Genomic DNA, 16,770 nt, shown 5'->3' on the forward strand with positions numbered 1-16,770 from the left:
GATAAATTCACATGAAAACGTCTTCTTCAGAACTTCGAGTTCACTTTGTTATAATATTAGGTCGCACGTACTTGATTACGAGTCGTCCGTTGATATATATGTAGCACAATCAGGCCGGGAATTAAATCCCACACTTTAATGAACTCTTACTTCTGTTTCCGAACAGCTATATCCATATAAGCTTTTCGTACATGACAAGAGAGCGCCACGAGGGACAAAAACCACAGCTATAACCACGTCGATAACCTCACGGTATTCAGTATATAACTAATATAGGCTGTAAAAATGATACATAGCTTGTAGCCACTACACAGGATTTAAACACGGTTGCACTTCTCTTCTCCAGCGCTGTGTAAACGCAAAGTTGTGCTGGAATTTCCAACTTTTACATTATATATAATCAAAACTTTATTTCTTACTTTAAGTGTTATCTATACTTTTATTTTTTCTTTAATTTCACCAGAATAGAAACGTGATGTGAGTTTTAGACAAGGAGTAAAGGAGACAGAGGGAGGTTGACAACATCAGCCTGATATGGTTAAATTTTTCTGCTGTTGCCTGCCTTTAGCACTGTTGCTATCAGCTGGTGAGTTTGGTTTTGATAGAAAATTAAATTTGTGTTGTAAGGATCTTAAGTTTTACTAACGTTTATTTTTATTTTAAATCTTTACTATCACTTCTTATTTTCTACTTCCGGCCAGAATTAAAAGATTTAACTTATTTATGCAAAATTTGTCTGGCGAACGCCAAGTACTTAAGTTGTGGCTTTTTGCCAAGCGAGAGAGAGGAAGGAGTTAGTCGAAGCAGGCCGCTTACCTTAGCAGTTTTACTCGGTTGCTGGTTGCCTTCCAGGCCAGAGGTTTAATCCTCGTGATAATTTTAAACGTATTGTAGTGTTAACAGTTCTCTGTACTACATACGGCTTCCTGTTAATATACGGCCAATCTTCCACGTAGGCCCTTGTTTATTATTCCAAAGTTAAGTTAGAGTTTAGTTAAATATTTTTATATTCTTACGTTCAGACCACAAGTAGTTGGTCTCTGTATTCCGAAGTACGGAAATTATTGTAAAGAGTGAAAAATAAAGGGTTTCGTATACCCTTCCTGTGTATCTTGTCTACTTCCTCACATTTATTGAACATAGCTTTAGTAAGCTCCCTGTTCCGAGTCAGGTTCTTCAATGTTCCCCAAGCAAGTAAGGAGAAACACTGAACCTGATAGTGGCGCCCAACGAAGAAGAATAATCATGGCCGAGTTTCAAGAAGAACCTGTGCTACCTGCAGAAGCGGCTCATAATCCAGAAATGCAGGCTGCCGCCCTGGAAGGATTTGGTTACATCGTTCAGACCATGCGCGCAGCGATGAAACCAGAAGCAACGTTTAATGGAAACTCACCGGTTACCAGTTTTTTGGAAAAACTAGATGACCACTTCATGCTCTACCCCGTGCACGAGTTTCAGAAAGTTACCTTAGCTACCAGCGCTTTGAGGGGCCAAGCGCTTAACTGGTTCAAATGTATAGGCAGAAGTATCTTGGGTCAAGCAGGAAGTCCCACCTATACTTACGAAAATTTCAAGACTGCCCTAGTAAAAGCCTTCCCTGTCGTAAGGGATCGTGCGAAATTAGAAACGGAACTTTTCAGCATATATCAGCAAAGAATCGAAAATCTCTCAAGCTTTATTTTAAGAAAAATTCACGTCTTCAAAGTCTTGTATGGAAACCGTCCGGATCCTGAGATAATTCAAGTGATTTTGCCGAGGTTACTTCCCCAAGTACAAGACTTTATTGAATTAAGGAATCCGACTACACTGGAAAAGTTATTTGAGCTAGCAATCCAGTTTGAAAGTAGAAGAACGGCGGACATTGAAAGAAGACGCCAATATCAACAACGAAACCAATTTGGTGAGCCAAGACCACAGCAAATTCAAGCACATGGCTACGGAAGCAAAGCGAATCAGTGGGCAAGGAAACCCGAGCATCCAAAAACAGCCGGCGAACGTCGACAGTTCAATAGCAATCCAGGAAAAAAAGTCTCAAGGCCAGTGGAAAAAGAAGGAAAGCATGGAAATGAAAAATGATTTAAACTAAAACGGATTTCTGCTGACGGGAGGGTGCGGAAATCCGAAGGCCAAGAAAACCCCTCTTCCTTCAAGTTAAATACAGTAATGGTGAAAAATTTGACTCTTCCAAAGATTGAAGTGTTGGTGAATAATATCCCAGCCACCGCACTCCTGGATACAGGCGCGCAGTGTTCCTGTGTGGCAGAAGATTTTTTTTAGGAAGTATTTTCGTAAATATCGCATATATAATTCGGATAATACGACAGTGTTAGCTGCGCAAGGAGAAAGATGTAAGTGCATAGGTAAATTACCGGTATACGTCCGTATCAAGGACGAACAAGTAAAGGTTATGTTTTTCATAGTAAAGAATCTTCAAGCACATATTAGGAATAGATTTTCTTTCAGAGGCAGAAGCAACGCTGGATTTTAATGAACCGTCCTTTAAGCTGACGATGAAACCAGTTCGAGAAGAAAAGGCTGAACCGCCGATGTTAAACCTTGACCACCTGCCTAAGGAAGAGCAACAAAGAATCCGACAAGTGGTAAGTGAATTTGCTTCGTTATTTAGTGATATTCCAGGATTTACTCAAGTTACTAACCATAGTATTGACACCGGAGATTCAATGCCAGTTCGCCACAAAGCATACCGGTATGATAAGAATAAAGAAAAAATTATAGAATGGCATATCAGCGATATGCTACGTAAAAAGGTCTAAACGCCCATCTCAAGTAGTTATGCTAGCCCGGTGGTTTTATGTAAGAAAAATAATGACTATCCTTTGGAGCATCCAAAAAGGTGGAGATTCGCTATTGATTACCGTAAATTAAATTCCATAACGAAATATCTGGTATATCCGTTACCGATCATAGAAGAAATTTTAAGGAACATAAAATCAACCAAATTTATGACGACTTTAGACTTAACGACTGGTTATTTTCAAATAGGGGTGAGGTCTGAGGACGTGCCTAAGACTGCTTTTATAACCAAGTCTGGCATTTATGCATTTTTGCGTATGCCGTTTGGCCTTTCAGGGGCCCCGGCAACATTTCAGCGATGCATGTACATTGTGTTAAGACCTGTTCTTGGAAAGTCCACATTTATCTATTTAGACGACATCATTATTACTAGTGATAATCTGGCCCAACATGTACAGGATTTAAGACAGTCGTTTTCTTTATTAAATGAGGCCGGTCTAAAAGTTAATATCGAAAAGACCAAATTTGCAGACCCTGAATTAAAATATTTAGGTTACAAAATATCTCAGAAAGGTATCGAGACAGACGAATCAAAAATAATCGCTGTGCAAAAGTATCCGCCACCAAATACGGCGAAGAAGCTCTCTTCTTTTCTAGGACTTTGTTCATATTATAGGTCCTTTATAAAAGATTTTGCAGCTATTGCTGAACCATTGTTAAAATTAAAAAGGAAAAAGGCAAGATTCTCGTGGACGGCCGAAGCCAATAGTGCTTTCGAAAAATTAAAGCAAGCATTAACGCAAGCCCCTGTGTTGAAATTTCCTGAAATGGATGAGAATTTAGAAATTTCAGCGGATGCTTCGGATTATGCGGTAGGAGCGGTACTGTCACAAAATCAGCAGCCCGTGGCATTTTTTAGCCGATCTTTAAATCAAACACAAAGAAATTATTCCGCGACCGAGAGAGAGGCACTTGCAGTTCTGTTAGCAGTGCCGAGTCTATTTTGTTCCGAGTCTATTTTGGAAAGGCGCCAATAACAGTGTATTCTGATCATGCGGCGGTAACTAGATTGTACTCAGGGAAAAGCTTATCCCCAAGGTTAATAAGATGGGCACTCAAGCTACAAGAATATAATCTGGTAATCAAGCATACCCCCGGAAAGGAAAATATCGTAGCAGATGCCCTATCCAGAATAAAAATAGATGAAGAAGGTAATACTGTAAAGGTGGCAATGCTCACAGCATGTACAATAAATTCCCGAGAAACAGTAATGACCGAACTGGGTAAGGATCCTGAGTTTGGAAGCATTTATGAGTATTTAAAGGATCCTGAAAATTTTAGCCACCAAGATATTGTGGGGATAAGAAATAGGGCGTCCCATTACGAACTAATAGATGGTCTATTATTTTATACAAAAACTACAAATTCCAACAACGAATTTCGACCTGTTATCCCAGGTAGTCTTAGATTAAATATCCTGCAGGAGTCGCATGACAGCCCTTTAGCTTCTCATGTTGGTATTCGAAAAACTATCCAACGCGTACGCGAGGCAGTCTATTTTCCTGAACTGCAAAAGTTAAGTAGGGCGTATGTCCAGTCCTGCCCAACATGTCAAGCAGTTAATTATATTAATTTCCGTCCGTTTGGGTTTCTAAATAGTATTAAATCCGAATTTCCAAATGAAATAATTGGCATCGATTTATTGGGCCCTTTCCCAAAAAGTCAGTTAAATAAAAGTCGCTATCTCCTTGTTATGGTTGATCATTTTAGTAAGTGGACCGAAATTGTTCCCTTAAAACGAGCCTCCGCGAAATTAGTTACTGATTCTATTTTAAATAAATATATTTTAAAATACGGGGCGCCCCTAAAAGTTATATCGGATAATGGTGCTCAATTTGTAAGTAATATATTTGAAGACATGTGCCAAAAACTGGGCATACGTCATTTAAAAATGGTCCCGTATCGGCCGCAATCAAATATAGCGGAACGGGTCAATAGAAATATAGTGAAAATTATCCTTAGTTATGTTAAAAACTTTCATAAAAGCTGGGATAACTATGTGAATGAATTTGCTTTCGCCCTTAGGACCGCAAAACATGATACAACGGGCAAAACTCCTGCTGAGTTATTTTTAGGCAGAAAGATTATAACGCCGTTAGATAAATTATTTTATGTGCAACAAAGAGCCCCAGAATTTAAAATGGGTGATATAGAAAAATTAATTAAAGAAGCAAAAAAGAATACTGAAGTAGCTCAGTGAAAAAACTTTATTATGATTTGAAACGACGGGGAGTAACTTATAAAGTAGGAGATGAAGTATTAAGAATTAAGCATTCACTTTCTTCAGCACCAGAAGATAAAACCGCCAAATTTTTTCCACGATTTGAAGGACCATATTTCATAGAAAAAATAAATCACGCTGTAGTGGTGTTAAAAGCCAGGAATGGTGAAACATGCTCCGCAAACACTGATCAAATAAAACCATATTATGATCGTAATAAAATGCAAATTTTCAAAGATCTTTTGCAGGATCCGGCACGGCAGGCACAAGCTCCAGAGGTGGAACAACGACAAGTACAAGGGCAAGCCATTAGGAGGCAGGACCAATTGAAAAGAAAGTTTCCCCGTTGGAAATATGAAGGTAACAAGAAAAAGAAGCCGTTCCACCGTCCAGAAAAGAGAGCTCACGACCACCCCCAGAATGAAGAAGGGAGAAGTATGACGAATGCAAAGAAAGCCAGGAGAAATAACGGCAACAATAACCCGGCTCCCAAACGGAAGATCTATCATCGGACAGGACTCTCCGCAGCAAATGTCGCCGAACTGCGGAAGGGCCACTAGCGGCGGAGGAAAAGATACAAGGAAAATTTGAACGGCCAGCAACGAGGTCCAAGCAGGAACGAGAGAGAAGTGTCCCGGTTCCGTCAAGACCAGCTGCCATCAAACGGCCAAGACCACAGGCAGAGGCGAAAAAGAAGGTATTCAAGGGTGACTGAACTGGAGGAAAAAGAAAGCTTCTAGAGGAAGGCACTGAAGGGCGAGCCCGCACAAGAAGGAGGATAAATCAAACTAGAATCTTCGCTACCTTCCAGGACTGGGCTGAGGAAAGAATGTCCGAATATCACAAAGATAAGTAAAATTTTATGTTACTTTGCAAACTTAAGTTAATCTTTCATTCTTACTGCAAGTGGCAGATTTCAAGAAGTTTTACCTCATGTAAGGTCTACCTTTATCGCCAAAAAGGCGAGAAATGAGTTGTTACCGATTTTGGTATTATGTTTTTCAATTACTCGCGAGTAAAACTAAAGTTGATGTATAATAGGAATGTGTAAATACTTGAATATTTTAAAAGTTATTGTATAAATTTTATTTAAACATTCTGGCAAGAAAGAAGTTTTAGTCTGAAAGACTTTTGAAATGTAGTGTTTCAATGTAGAAGAATTGGCACTTGCTTGGAAAAGAATAGAAGTTAACAATGTACTACTAATGTATGATTTAAAATGCGTAAAATTAACGGCATGTTAATATGTTCTTATATACAATGTGAACTGTTATTTTAAATGTTAAGAAATACCGTGATATGGTAAAAGTGAAAGTAATGTTAAAATTTTTTTTTATTCGTGTGACTGTAAAAAGACTAAATCATGGTGAATATGTGTTAAAGGTTGAATGATGTAGTTAGGCTCTCTGACGCTACACTTCAGAGTTAGCCACTTTCAGAATAGTACCTCAGGGTTTAGAGTTGAAGATAGGGTGTGTTACGAGGTCTTGTTATGTTGAATTTTAACACATAAGTGTTTTGATTGTAGGCGGCAGTGTTGAACACGTATACATAAATACATTCGTGTTTGGTGTTTTCTTTTACAACACATGTCAGAGAGCACGGGGAGAGATAATTAAAATAAAGTCATGAATGAAATAAGAATGTTAAGAGAAATATAAATATTCATGTTACTTGCCATTTCATTGTGTAACATTTCATTAAACTAGTTTTCCTTCCAGATCTCTGGAAGGAACCAGATTTGAATAAAAGCTCCTGTTTAGATGCAGTACAGATGAAAAATTGGTTGTCCATGGAGCTGATATTGTAAAAACAAATTCTTTTTTTTAAATTTCTAGTTTCTAGTGAGAAATGTTTGTAAAAGATTGGCCCCGCGTTAGATTCTAGAGCTAAAAGTTTTCAACAAGGTCGTTTTAGACCTCAGTTTCAAACTAATTAACTCTGGCGGGAAGTAGGTAAGGATCTTAAGTTTTACTAACGTTTATTTTTATTTTAAATCTTTACTATCACTTCTTATTTTCTACTTCCGGCCAAAATTAAAAGATTTAACTTATTTATGCAAAATTTGTCTGGCGAACGCCAAGTACTTAAGTTGTGGCTTTTTGCCAAGCGAGAGAGAGGAAGGAGTTAGTCGAAGCAGGCCGCTTACCTTAGCAGTTTTACTCGGTTGCTGGTTGCCTTCCAGGCCAGAGGTTTAATCCTCGTGATAATTTTAAACGTATTGTAGTGTTAACAGTTCTCTGTACTACGTACGGCTTCCTGTTAATATACGGCCAATCTTCCACGTAGGCCTCTGTTTATTATTCCAAAGTTAAGTTAGAGTTTAGTTAAATATTTTTATATTCTTACGTTCAGACCACAAGTAGTTGGTCTCTGTATTCCGAAGTACGGAAATTATTGTAAAGAGTGAAAAATAAAGGGTTTCGTATACCCTTCCTGTGTATCTTGTCTACTTCCTCACATTTATTGAACGTAGCTTTAGTAAGCTCCCTGTTCCTAGTCAGGTTCTTCAATGTTCCCCAAGCAAGTAAGGAGAAACACTGAACCTGATAGTGTATATACAGGTAGAAGTTGGGAAACCAGAATTTTCCATTTGGTCATGCAGATGTAGTTCAAACTGTGCAGTTCTCTCCCAGGTTTGGGGAAGAACACCCCAAAGGATGGTCCGAAGGTCTCACACACTTCTTCCATTACCAACAACCTCTTAAGAGGACTTTCAGCTCGCCGGTTTCTTTGAGTGCCCCCTTGACAGGTGTGTTGTGTGCCTACACGCTTATAAACATGCATGACTTCTCAGGGACTCTAACCCGGGTTCATTGATATGGCAGTAAACGTCAGTAACCACTATACTGGCTAATAAAATTAGTAGTCGTAGAAAAGCACAGCAAGACTGTTAAGCTTTAAATTTTGTTTTGCAAATACCATGAACTGTTGTTATCTGTCCAGCGCGAAGAAAGCGGAGATTAATTTTCTTAATTATTTTATCCCTGTAATTTCAGAATGAAGTTCAGATAAACTGTTTTTAACTGTAATTATTTAATATTTTACTATTTAAAGGAAGAGATGGTGTTTGGTATCCAAGAAGCTTAGACTAGATTTTAAGGCAAACTAAGTTTAACCTCATAGATCTAACAGTTATCAAATACCATTGAGTAAATTACATAAAATTTTATTTGTGAAGAAATAATTTAAATATTTCATTAGAAACCTAAGGCTGCTTTGGACAAATTTATTTGTAGTTTCTATAGACTTTTAAGAAAGTTTTAAGTTTCATGCATTGAATTCGTAGGATTCAATTAGCTTCAAAGTTTTAAAACCATTTTTCGGAGTCTATTGTTCTCTTATTCGTTTTCGTAAGTATCTATTCAGGAGATTTTCTTCGCTTTAGTCTGAGCATCAGAAGGAACTTGTGTACCATCGACATTCACGATCAAACTAGATTGAAGGAAAAAAAGTACAGTTAAAGTAATTGGAAACTGCACCATTAGAGGTGTACATTTAAAATTAATTGAAAAAACGGCGCTTTAGAATAAGGAATAAATTAGGGAGAATTAAAAAACGTCGCTTTCATTGTCTACTGCATCTTTGCCTTTTAAATTATTTTACAAACTTTGATAGTTAATTACTTTCGATGTTGTGCATTTGATGTAGAAAAGGATTATTTGAAAGAACTTATGGTACTAAAGTTCTTTGCTAATATACGATGAATACTTTGAAAAGAAGTCAAACCCTGCATAACAAATAAGACACGATGGGGAACTAACTTGATGCTGGTTGATGAATATAAATTAAGGTCTTTGTCTTCAAAGCGAAATGGCTTTTTTTATTAATTTTTTTTTTAAAAATGATCCCTTCATCATAATTGAAACAAATTCTTTACAATTCCAGTTTCGCATTCTCCACCCTTATTGAAAAGCTTTGGAAATTTTATGTTTTAATTAATCGAATGCATTTCTTTCACAGTGTTTTAATTTAGTTTTTTAATTTTATTTTTAAACAGGGAACAATTTTTATTAAACACATTTTTATTTAATGATAAACATATTTTTAATTTTCTTCAGTTCTTAGCTACCAAGCACTCCTATTGAATGATAAATTTTTGACATTTGCTTATTTTTTTATGTAAGATTAAAAAACAGTTTAGAAAGGAACTGAATAGAATATTAATGTGTTATTCAAAATTAAAACACTTCTCTTTTAAAAGGTCTTGTTGGTTTAACTGAAACAATTAACTTATTAGCTTTTGAGATTTTTTTCCTTTTTTTAATTATGACGTGCTCCGACCTTAGGCACTACACGGAAAGGGAGGAATTTTCCGTGGAGGTGATTTTAAAGGAACCTGGATCGTACCCACATTACGCCTGGGGAAAACCACGAAAACGCCCATGTAGCCAGCCCGTTCGCTCGAATTCGAACCCCGGACCGAACTACCAATTTGCAATGTAAATAAATAAAGGTAAATTCTAACTTTCCTAGAAGACTTTCAGACAATTTAGTTCTAATAGTCATGATCTCATCGCGAGTCCACTACTTAAAGGTTATCCTAATAACCTAATGCATAATGTACATTAAGCTATTAGGATTTATATTTCGAAATTTTCCTAATTTCTATTTATTGAAAACTTTAATTGATTTGTGCAATTTCTGGTACAAATTACTCAATACACGAGGAAACATTTCCATGTTTTATTTTCCGATAATTTCCTATCATTATTTTTCTTCCATTTCCTATTTTTTACCTTTAATGACTGGCTCAATAATCATTGTCCTTTTCTTTCTAGTTACAATTCATTTTGAAAACAACATATGCTAATTTAAGAATTAAAGCTAAATAATGCGATTCCCTAAAATGTATTAAGTAAAATTCAGTTCAATGTAATATGAGTATATAGTACGTCTCGCGTTTAGTTAAAGGTGTCTTTCAGTTACGTACATACATGATTATACCATCTTTGACTTTTCAGGTATTTTTTGTCTTTTGCTTTGTGTAAAAGTTTTTCAGATTTTATATATTTTAAACGTTGCTATTTTTATATTACAGTTACGATTTTGATAAATTGTTATACATTCTACTGTCTGATTTTGTGTGGTTTAGGGACACATTTAGATTTACTTTGACTAATTGCCTTCGTGGCTAATTTGATTCAGATTTTACTTTGTAATCTGGCTCAGATTAACTACAAATTAATTGCACTTTGAATTTACTATTTTATTACAAGACAATATTTTTGCAAACTTTTAAGTATTTTTGTTGAAAATTTTCAGGGCTAGAAATTGCAGTATTCAGCGGGTATGAAACATGACGTTATGAAGCTGCACTATAAAAGTATGAAGCTAGTTTCCTAAGTGCACATCGGTATCGTAACAATGGGAGTGGTTTCTAAAATATATCAATGGGCTTCAACTGAAATTTCGCTCCCGTGATGTTCCATAAAAAGAGAAACAAGAATTACATTTTTAAAGTTTTGAGAAGTATTTAATATGTATTCACCCTGTCCGATATCTATTTTAATTTCTATTATACCTTCCTGTATATCACTGCAATTTTAATTATTTTGCAAATAAAATTAAGAAAATTTTCTCGTAGATTACAAACGGGAGGCAAAACAACAAAGTTTGAGAATTATTCACGAAACAACAAATTGATTCTCAGAGACAACCCATTGCTCCGATGTAGAAAGCCTCTCCCATTGTAGCGCATTTAAGAAATTCGCAAACGGGAGCGCCTTCCTCCTGATAATACATACTTTTGAAATTATTCTATCATTCAGTTCAATTCTCTGGTGCTATCGATCTTCTTATTCGGCACTTCCACGTCCTAGTTTCTTGCGATATACGTAGGATTCTTGTATTGCTCAAACAAACCATAAAAAAATCATCCTGGTATTAAATCATCCTGTTATTATGTGCTGTTATCGGAAACATTTTTGTATAAGAAGAAACGAAATCCACGTGGACAGCATTGATACTTGAATTCCTGCGTGGAAGAATAAAGACTCTGACATAGTTCAAATACTGATGACTGATTCAAGTGCTTAAGTCAACAAACAACTGAGTGAAGACAATCATAATGTTTTATTTATGGGTTGTCTAAAGTCATATACGTCACCTTTTAGCATTTTTTTCTTTCTATAACATTTAGAGATACTGCTTGTTAAACAGATTGTTATGCTTCATTACATGACAAAGATATAGTAAGCGCTGTAATTCCACTTCATCTCTTATTTTCCATTCTTAAATTTTCCCTTGTATCTTGTATTTGATTTCCTGTTCTACAGTCATTAGGTTATTTTAAAGCCGGAGTACATGAAAAATGAGCAATGTCCTCGCCGTGACTCGAATATGGATCTATCGCCGAGTGTGCTACCGTTACACCACGAAGGCATTAAGAAAGAAGGGAGAAAATACCTTACATACTCCCCCTTTTAAAGGGAAACTAGAGCTTAGGGAACACAGTTGTTAAGTCCTGGTGGTAAAGAATTATCACGCACCATCTTTTAGTTAGGGCACCGCTGTAGGGTCATTAGGTTATTTTTAAAGCTGGAGTACATGAAAAATGTGCAATGCCTTCGTCGGGTCTCGAACCTGGACCTTTCGAATACGCACGGATTGTGCTACCATTACACTACGAAAGCATGCCGAAAGGAGGGAGAAAATACCTTGTACTATTATCTTCCAGCGTTTTGTAGTATTATTAGCCCAAAGGAGTGTTAGACGCCCAGAAAGGATATTGTTCTCGAAACAGCATTTTGCATTGAATCACTAAAAGCATTGAATCACTTTTCAAATTGTTTTCACCAAATATTATCGCCTGATATTACATTTAAAGAAATTAAATAATGAAGAATCTATCTGTATGTATGTATTCTCCCATTATAAAAAAATAACGATGCCTAGAGCCATCAAATTCTGACTAACGTAGTTATCCACCCGAATATGAGCGCCTAGATGCTCGGATTTTGATTGCGATTTCATTTTATTATCTATTTTATATTTTGTAAAACATAAAATGAATTTTTCATTAAAAAATCGATTTCAAAGAAGGCACTGGAAATACTGTACGGAATGAAACATTTTTACCTTCAACACGCAAGACTGTTTATCAGAAGCTGTAAAAATATACTGTTTTTAAATATTTTTATTTCAAAGGGGCATTAACCCAAATGCCCTCGAAACGTGTATGAGTGTGTAAATGAAATAAAACGCCCCTTTAGGCGCAATATAAAATCTGAAAGCGTTCAGTTTTGAAAATTTTTATTATTAAGTAATGAAAACTCTACATTTATATATATATATATTTATAAACAAGTTTGTTAGATTAACGAATCCAGGAATTTGAAAGCAATGTGTTTGCACTCAGCAAAGCCTAGACAGGAAATTGAGTAATTCAAAAGAAAGGGGTTGCAATTCAGCAAAGGGTAAAATGATAAGATAGATATCTTTCAAGGAATCCAAAATATTAGTCCATAACAAATCACAGATTCATATCGGTTCATTAGGAACACCGCGATCCATAAGGAAATAGGCATCAAGCCCTTTCACATTATTATGTCCATAAGTGCTGAAACATTCTTCAGAAATATTTTATAAAGTTAACAATAATTCAGTTCCCCCATTAGACTATGGTTATGAGAATGATATCAGCAGGAGACAGCCTGACGCCATATTCAAAGTTTTACAAAAATTTTCATTTTAAATTCATTTATATATTATTTTAGACAGTTTATCTATCCCCTCCTCCGTTTTCAGCGTATTCTTTCCAAATTGTATGGTTTCTCAGAGAGCTTTCTGGCATATTTTTCTTCTATCAAAAGCTAACTTCCACATTCTTCATCAGTCTCTTGCTTTCCTGTCCTCAAGTCATTTACCTGGCGAATCTCTTCGCTGCTACACCACCTCACAAAATGAGCTATCATCGAAAACATACGATATGCTCTCATCTAACAAGAATTTAATTTGTCAAATAAAAAACGATTGGAGTTATGCGCAGATACCCTCTTTCGCTGACCAAGCCTTACTTAGAGCATCTACGGTCGCGTAAGGAAGTTAAAAAAATACAGAAAGGTTTCGATTTTAACGGTAGCGCAAGAGGGTTTGTTAAGGTTTTTTTACTCTTTAACTGAACTCACAATGTATGAGTCTGCTGTTACACTCACCCTTACTAACTCCTTTTTTTAAAAAAATCTTTTTAGCTTTATTATTAAGCATAATTTTCTTAGAGTATGCTTGATGCAATAAAAGTTGGAAAACTTGTTCTGGAAATAAGTGCCATCACAACACATTCAGAACTGTTTCAGCATAGATTGGAATGATAAAGATGTTAATTGTGTTGATCAGTTATACAACGATACCACTTCAGCTGATGAACGGAATATTCGTTTAAAAGATGTTGCGAATCCCAGTGTTAGTTTTGAGGAGTTTATTAATGTAGATGATGATATTGCTGTGTGTGACCCAATGGAATCTGATAAATAGTTGCGTTTAAAGCGATAAAATGTCATTAGAAGAAAAGGAGGACGACACTGACATTCTGTCAGTCCGACAGTAAGTGTTACCTACCTTGGACACTTTAGAACGTTTTGTTTCAGCCCTTAAGCCGACCATTAGTTTTACGGAAGTCATGAGTAAAGTTGGCTGTGAAGTTTCCTGATATTTTCATTCCCATCTGCTATAGCGCAATATACAGGAATTGTTCATTGCTAAAATATCTGTGAGTACACCTTTTTTTTTTTTCAAATAACAGCACTGTAATTAATGTAGTACTGTAATATTTTCTATGTGATATGCATAATATATTTGTAAAATGTGTGCCGGCTTCTGGAGTGTGCAACTTGTGCCGAAGCACAGGGCGCCGAGCCTCCAGGTGCACCAATTCCTAATCATAAATTTGAAAATTCACGAGCGTTATATGGTTGTCGACCGTATACAAAAGAAACGTTTGGTTTGATTTGCTTTGTTTGATTACGGTAAAGCACTTGGCACTTGAGAGTTATGTACCTAATGAGAGGGGTGCTTTCGTGGAGGACTTTCTTATGTAAACTGACTCGTATACGTGTTACAATGGAGGAATCCACGACAAGGGGCATGCAGCCAATCCGTTCACCGGGTTACGAAATCCGTGGTCGAACCACCAGTGCTAACCAATTTTACCGCTCGGCCGCTGTCAGGCTTCAGCGGTAGATTGGAAAGTTAACCGAAAACACCAAGAGCGGCTAAACACCGCAGGAACTGAAACAAATCAACCAAACAGAACATGCCGTTAGCTAGGCAGGAGACCTAAACAATGAAAGGGTACCACAGTAATTTCTCACAAGGCGCCTGGCCCACCAGTAGTAGAGCGGCAAAATGGCTGAACACTGGTAGTTCCGAAATGGGTTCGATTCCAGGCGAACGGGCTGGCTGCAGAGGTGTTTTCGTGGTTGTGCTCATGTGTAAGTATATACTATCCCTTAGAAAGTGTCCTCTCCGAAGGGCGCCTACCAGAAGCCGAGTAGTAAAACCTCTGAACACTGGTAGTTCGGGCTAAGGTTCAAATGCCACGAATAGGCTGGCTACTTGGGCATTTCATGGTTTTCACCATGTGTAAAGTGTATACGAGACATTTTCCCTTAGAAAGTCCTGCACGAAAGCGTCCGTATCCTTAGGCAGATAGCCCTACCCTGCCATAGTTAAATAAACCAAACTAAACCTTCGTGAAGGCAGCTTTCCCCTTAGGCAGATAGGCCTATAGTGCGCTTTGCCATAATCAATTAAACTAAATGCACAGGGCGCATAATACTTCGGAGCAGGACCTGAGTATGTATATGTGAGTCTATGCTGTAAAAGGTTAATGTGTACAAAAAACTATTTCAAAAATAAAATTTGAGTCCAGTCAACACGAATTTTTTCACACGAACTCTTGATTTTTCGGTTCCTGTGGATTCGTATTAATAAATGTTTAATGTATAAAATTAAAATATGAGGACATCTGATGCTACCTTTTGAATCATTTATAAAATGGATAATAACCAAACAAATTACAAATAATCTTTTTGAAGGAACATGAAATTAATTTTCATAGATCCATGAAACTTTCGCTTACTCATTTATTATTATTTAAGAAAGGATACACTTCTTTGATCACCTGTATATGCAAGGAATTAATTGTCTGTTCTTTTAGTCAGATTCATTCATCCGAACATATATGCACTAGCAATTAAACCAATTTTTATACCCCAGGTAATTCCAACTTTTGCATTATGCTTCTCTAAGTAACGGTTTTTTAAAAAGTAGAATATTAAATTTCTTTTTGTTTCTTTTCTGTTTGAGAAACCCACAAAAAGAACTTCATATAATGTACTAATCAACAGTTTTTATATGAAGTAAAAGCTTTTTAATGATTAAAGAACTAACACTAAACACCATAAAAAGCACCCTAATTCTAATTCCAGAATTATTAAGAAACATTTTGTCGGGTTCATTAAGATTTAGAAAAATTGAACTGTAAATTAAAGAGTGTGGTATTTAAATTGTTTCAAATGATAATTATTTAAGGAAAGAGAGAGTAAAGTTATCAGAAAGCAATAAAAGAAGCCAACAAAATTACGTATTTTTCATTTATCGCCGTCTGGCGAATATGGAGATATTTAATCGCAATATACAAGAAATATAGTCTAGGATTTAGCTGATTACCTAATGGTTTATTTGACATATGAATGGCAAAAATTAACAAGATTTTCTAATTATATTTTAAATTTTGATTCTGTAAATTCACCTTCACTAACACCATTCAGACTTCACTGACACTATTCGTGCATCCAAATATTCGAGAAACCTTTTGAGAAAATGGAAAGATAAATTATTACTTGTGAAGCACAAAAGCCATGCAATCATGATATGGAACCACGAAGTCAGAGTAATCATAACTTTCTCTTCGCTTAGTTATATGAAAGTTTGTCTGGCATACATCATTAACAAAATTTGCGTAATTTTATTTAAAAAAGAACATGACAGAAGATTAAAAGAACTTTTCCTTGGTGCAAAATTCTGCAAACACTCCATCAAACCTTTTAAAAAAAAGGAGAACACAATATGTAATCATAGTCTGGATATTTATCTTTCCATTTGTTTAATTAAATGCTTTGTGTATGTAAATGTAATGTAAGTGTGCTTTTGATGTATGATTAAAAACGACTTTCGAACGAAAACACGATAAAAGGTTACGGAGAACTTTACCTTGGTGCAAAAATTCTGCAAAAGTGAAATTAGCCGCATTTTAACATTTATTTAAATGTTAAGTTTAATAAATAATATAACAATTTAAAACCAATTCTATAGCAAATTTAATATAAAACAACAATAATTTTTTCAATATTATGCATAAGAAAATGGAAAGAAATTGTAAACCTAATACACACCATTTTTACAATTCTTATCAACTGCAAATAATTTTGAGATTCATAAGAAGATAAGAATTTAAAATTACAAAATACGAAACGTTTTACGTTGCAGGGTTTCCCTTAGTTCAATTAACCAATTATTCAAATTTTTGTTATGTTTTCTGAGCTCCTCAACTCCCCTTTGCATTTCTTTGCCAGGATGGTAATTTAAAGTTAAGTCAAGTGAATACTTAAACGGGTGAATCTTGAAATTGATTCAGAGCGCGTTTTCGCTAGCTAGCGCACTTTACGAATCTGTCTTTGCTAAGCGGAGTTGCTGATACACCTTTTTGTTCATTTAAATAGTTACCACGCTGG

General features: G+C 35.9%; 1 protein-coding gene across 3 annotated transcripts in view; it reads right to left on the bottom strand.

Annotated features, from left to right (window-relative positions):
• The window catches only part of LOC118197706 (potassium/sodium hyperpolarization-activated cyclic nucleotide-gated channel 3-like), an 847,214-nt gene that overhangs the window by 147,720 nt on the left and 682,724 nt on the right, over window positions 1-16,770 (bottom strand). The gene's annotated exons all lie outside the window — the stretch shown is intronic.

This window comes from Stegodyphus dumicola, chromosome 4 (assembly GCF_044657685.1).
Source record: "Stegodyphus dumicola isolate Sdum_Otavi_A_Nest chromosome 4, ASM4465768v1".
NCBI lineage: Eukaryota > Metazoa > Arthropoda > Arachnida > Araneae > Eresidae > Stegodyphus > Stegodyphus dumicola.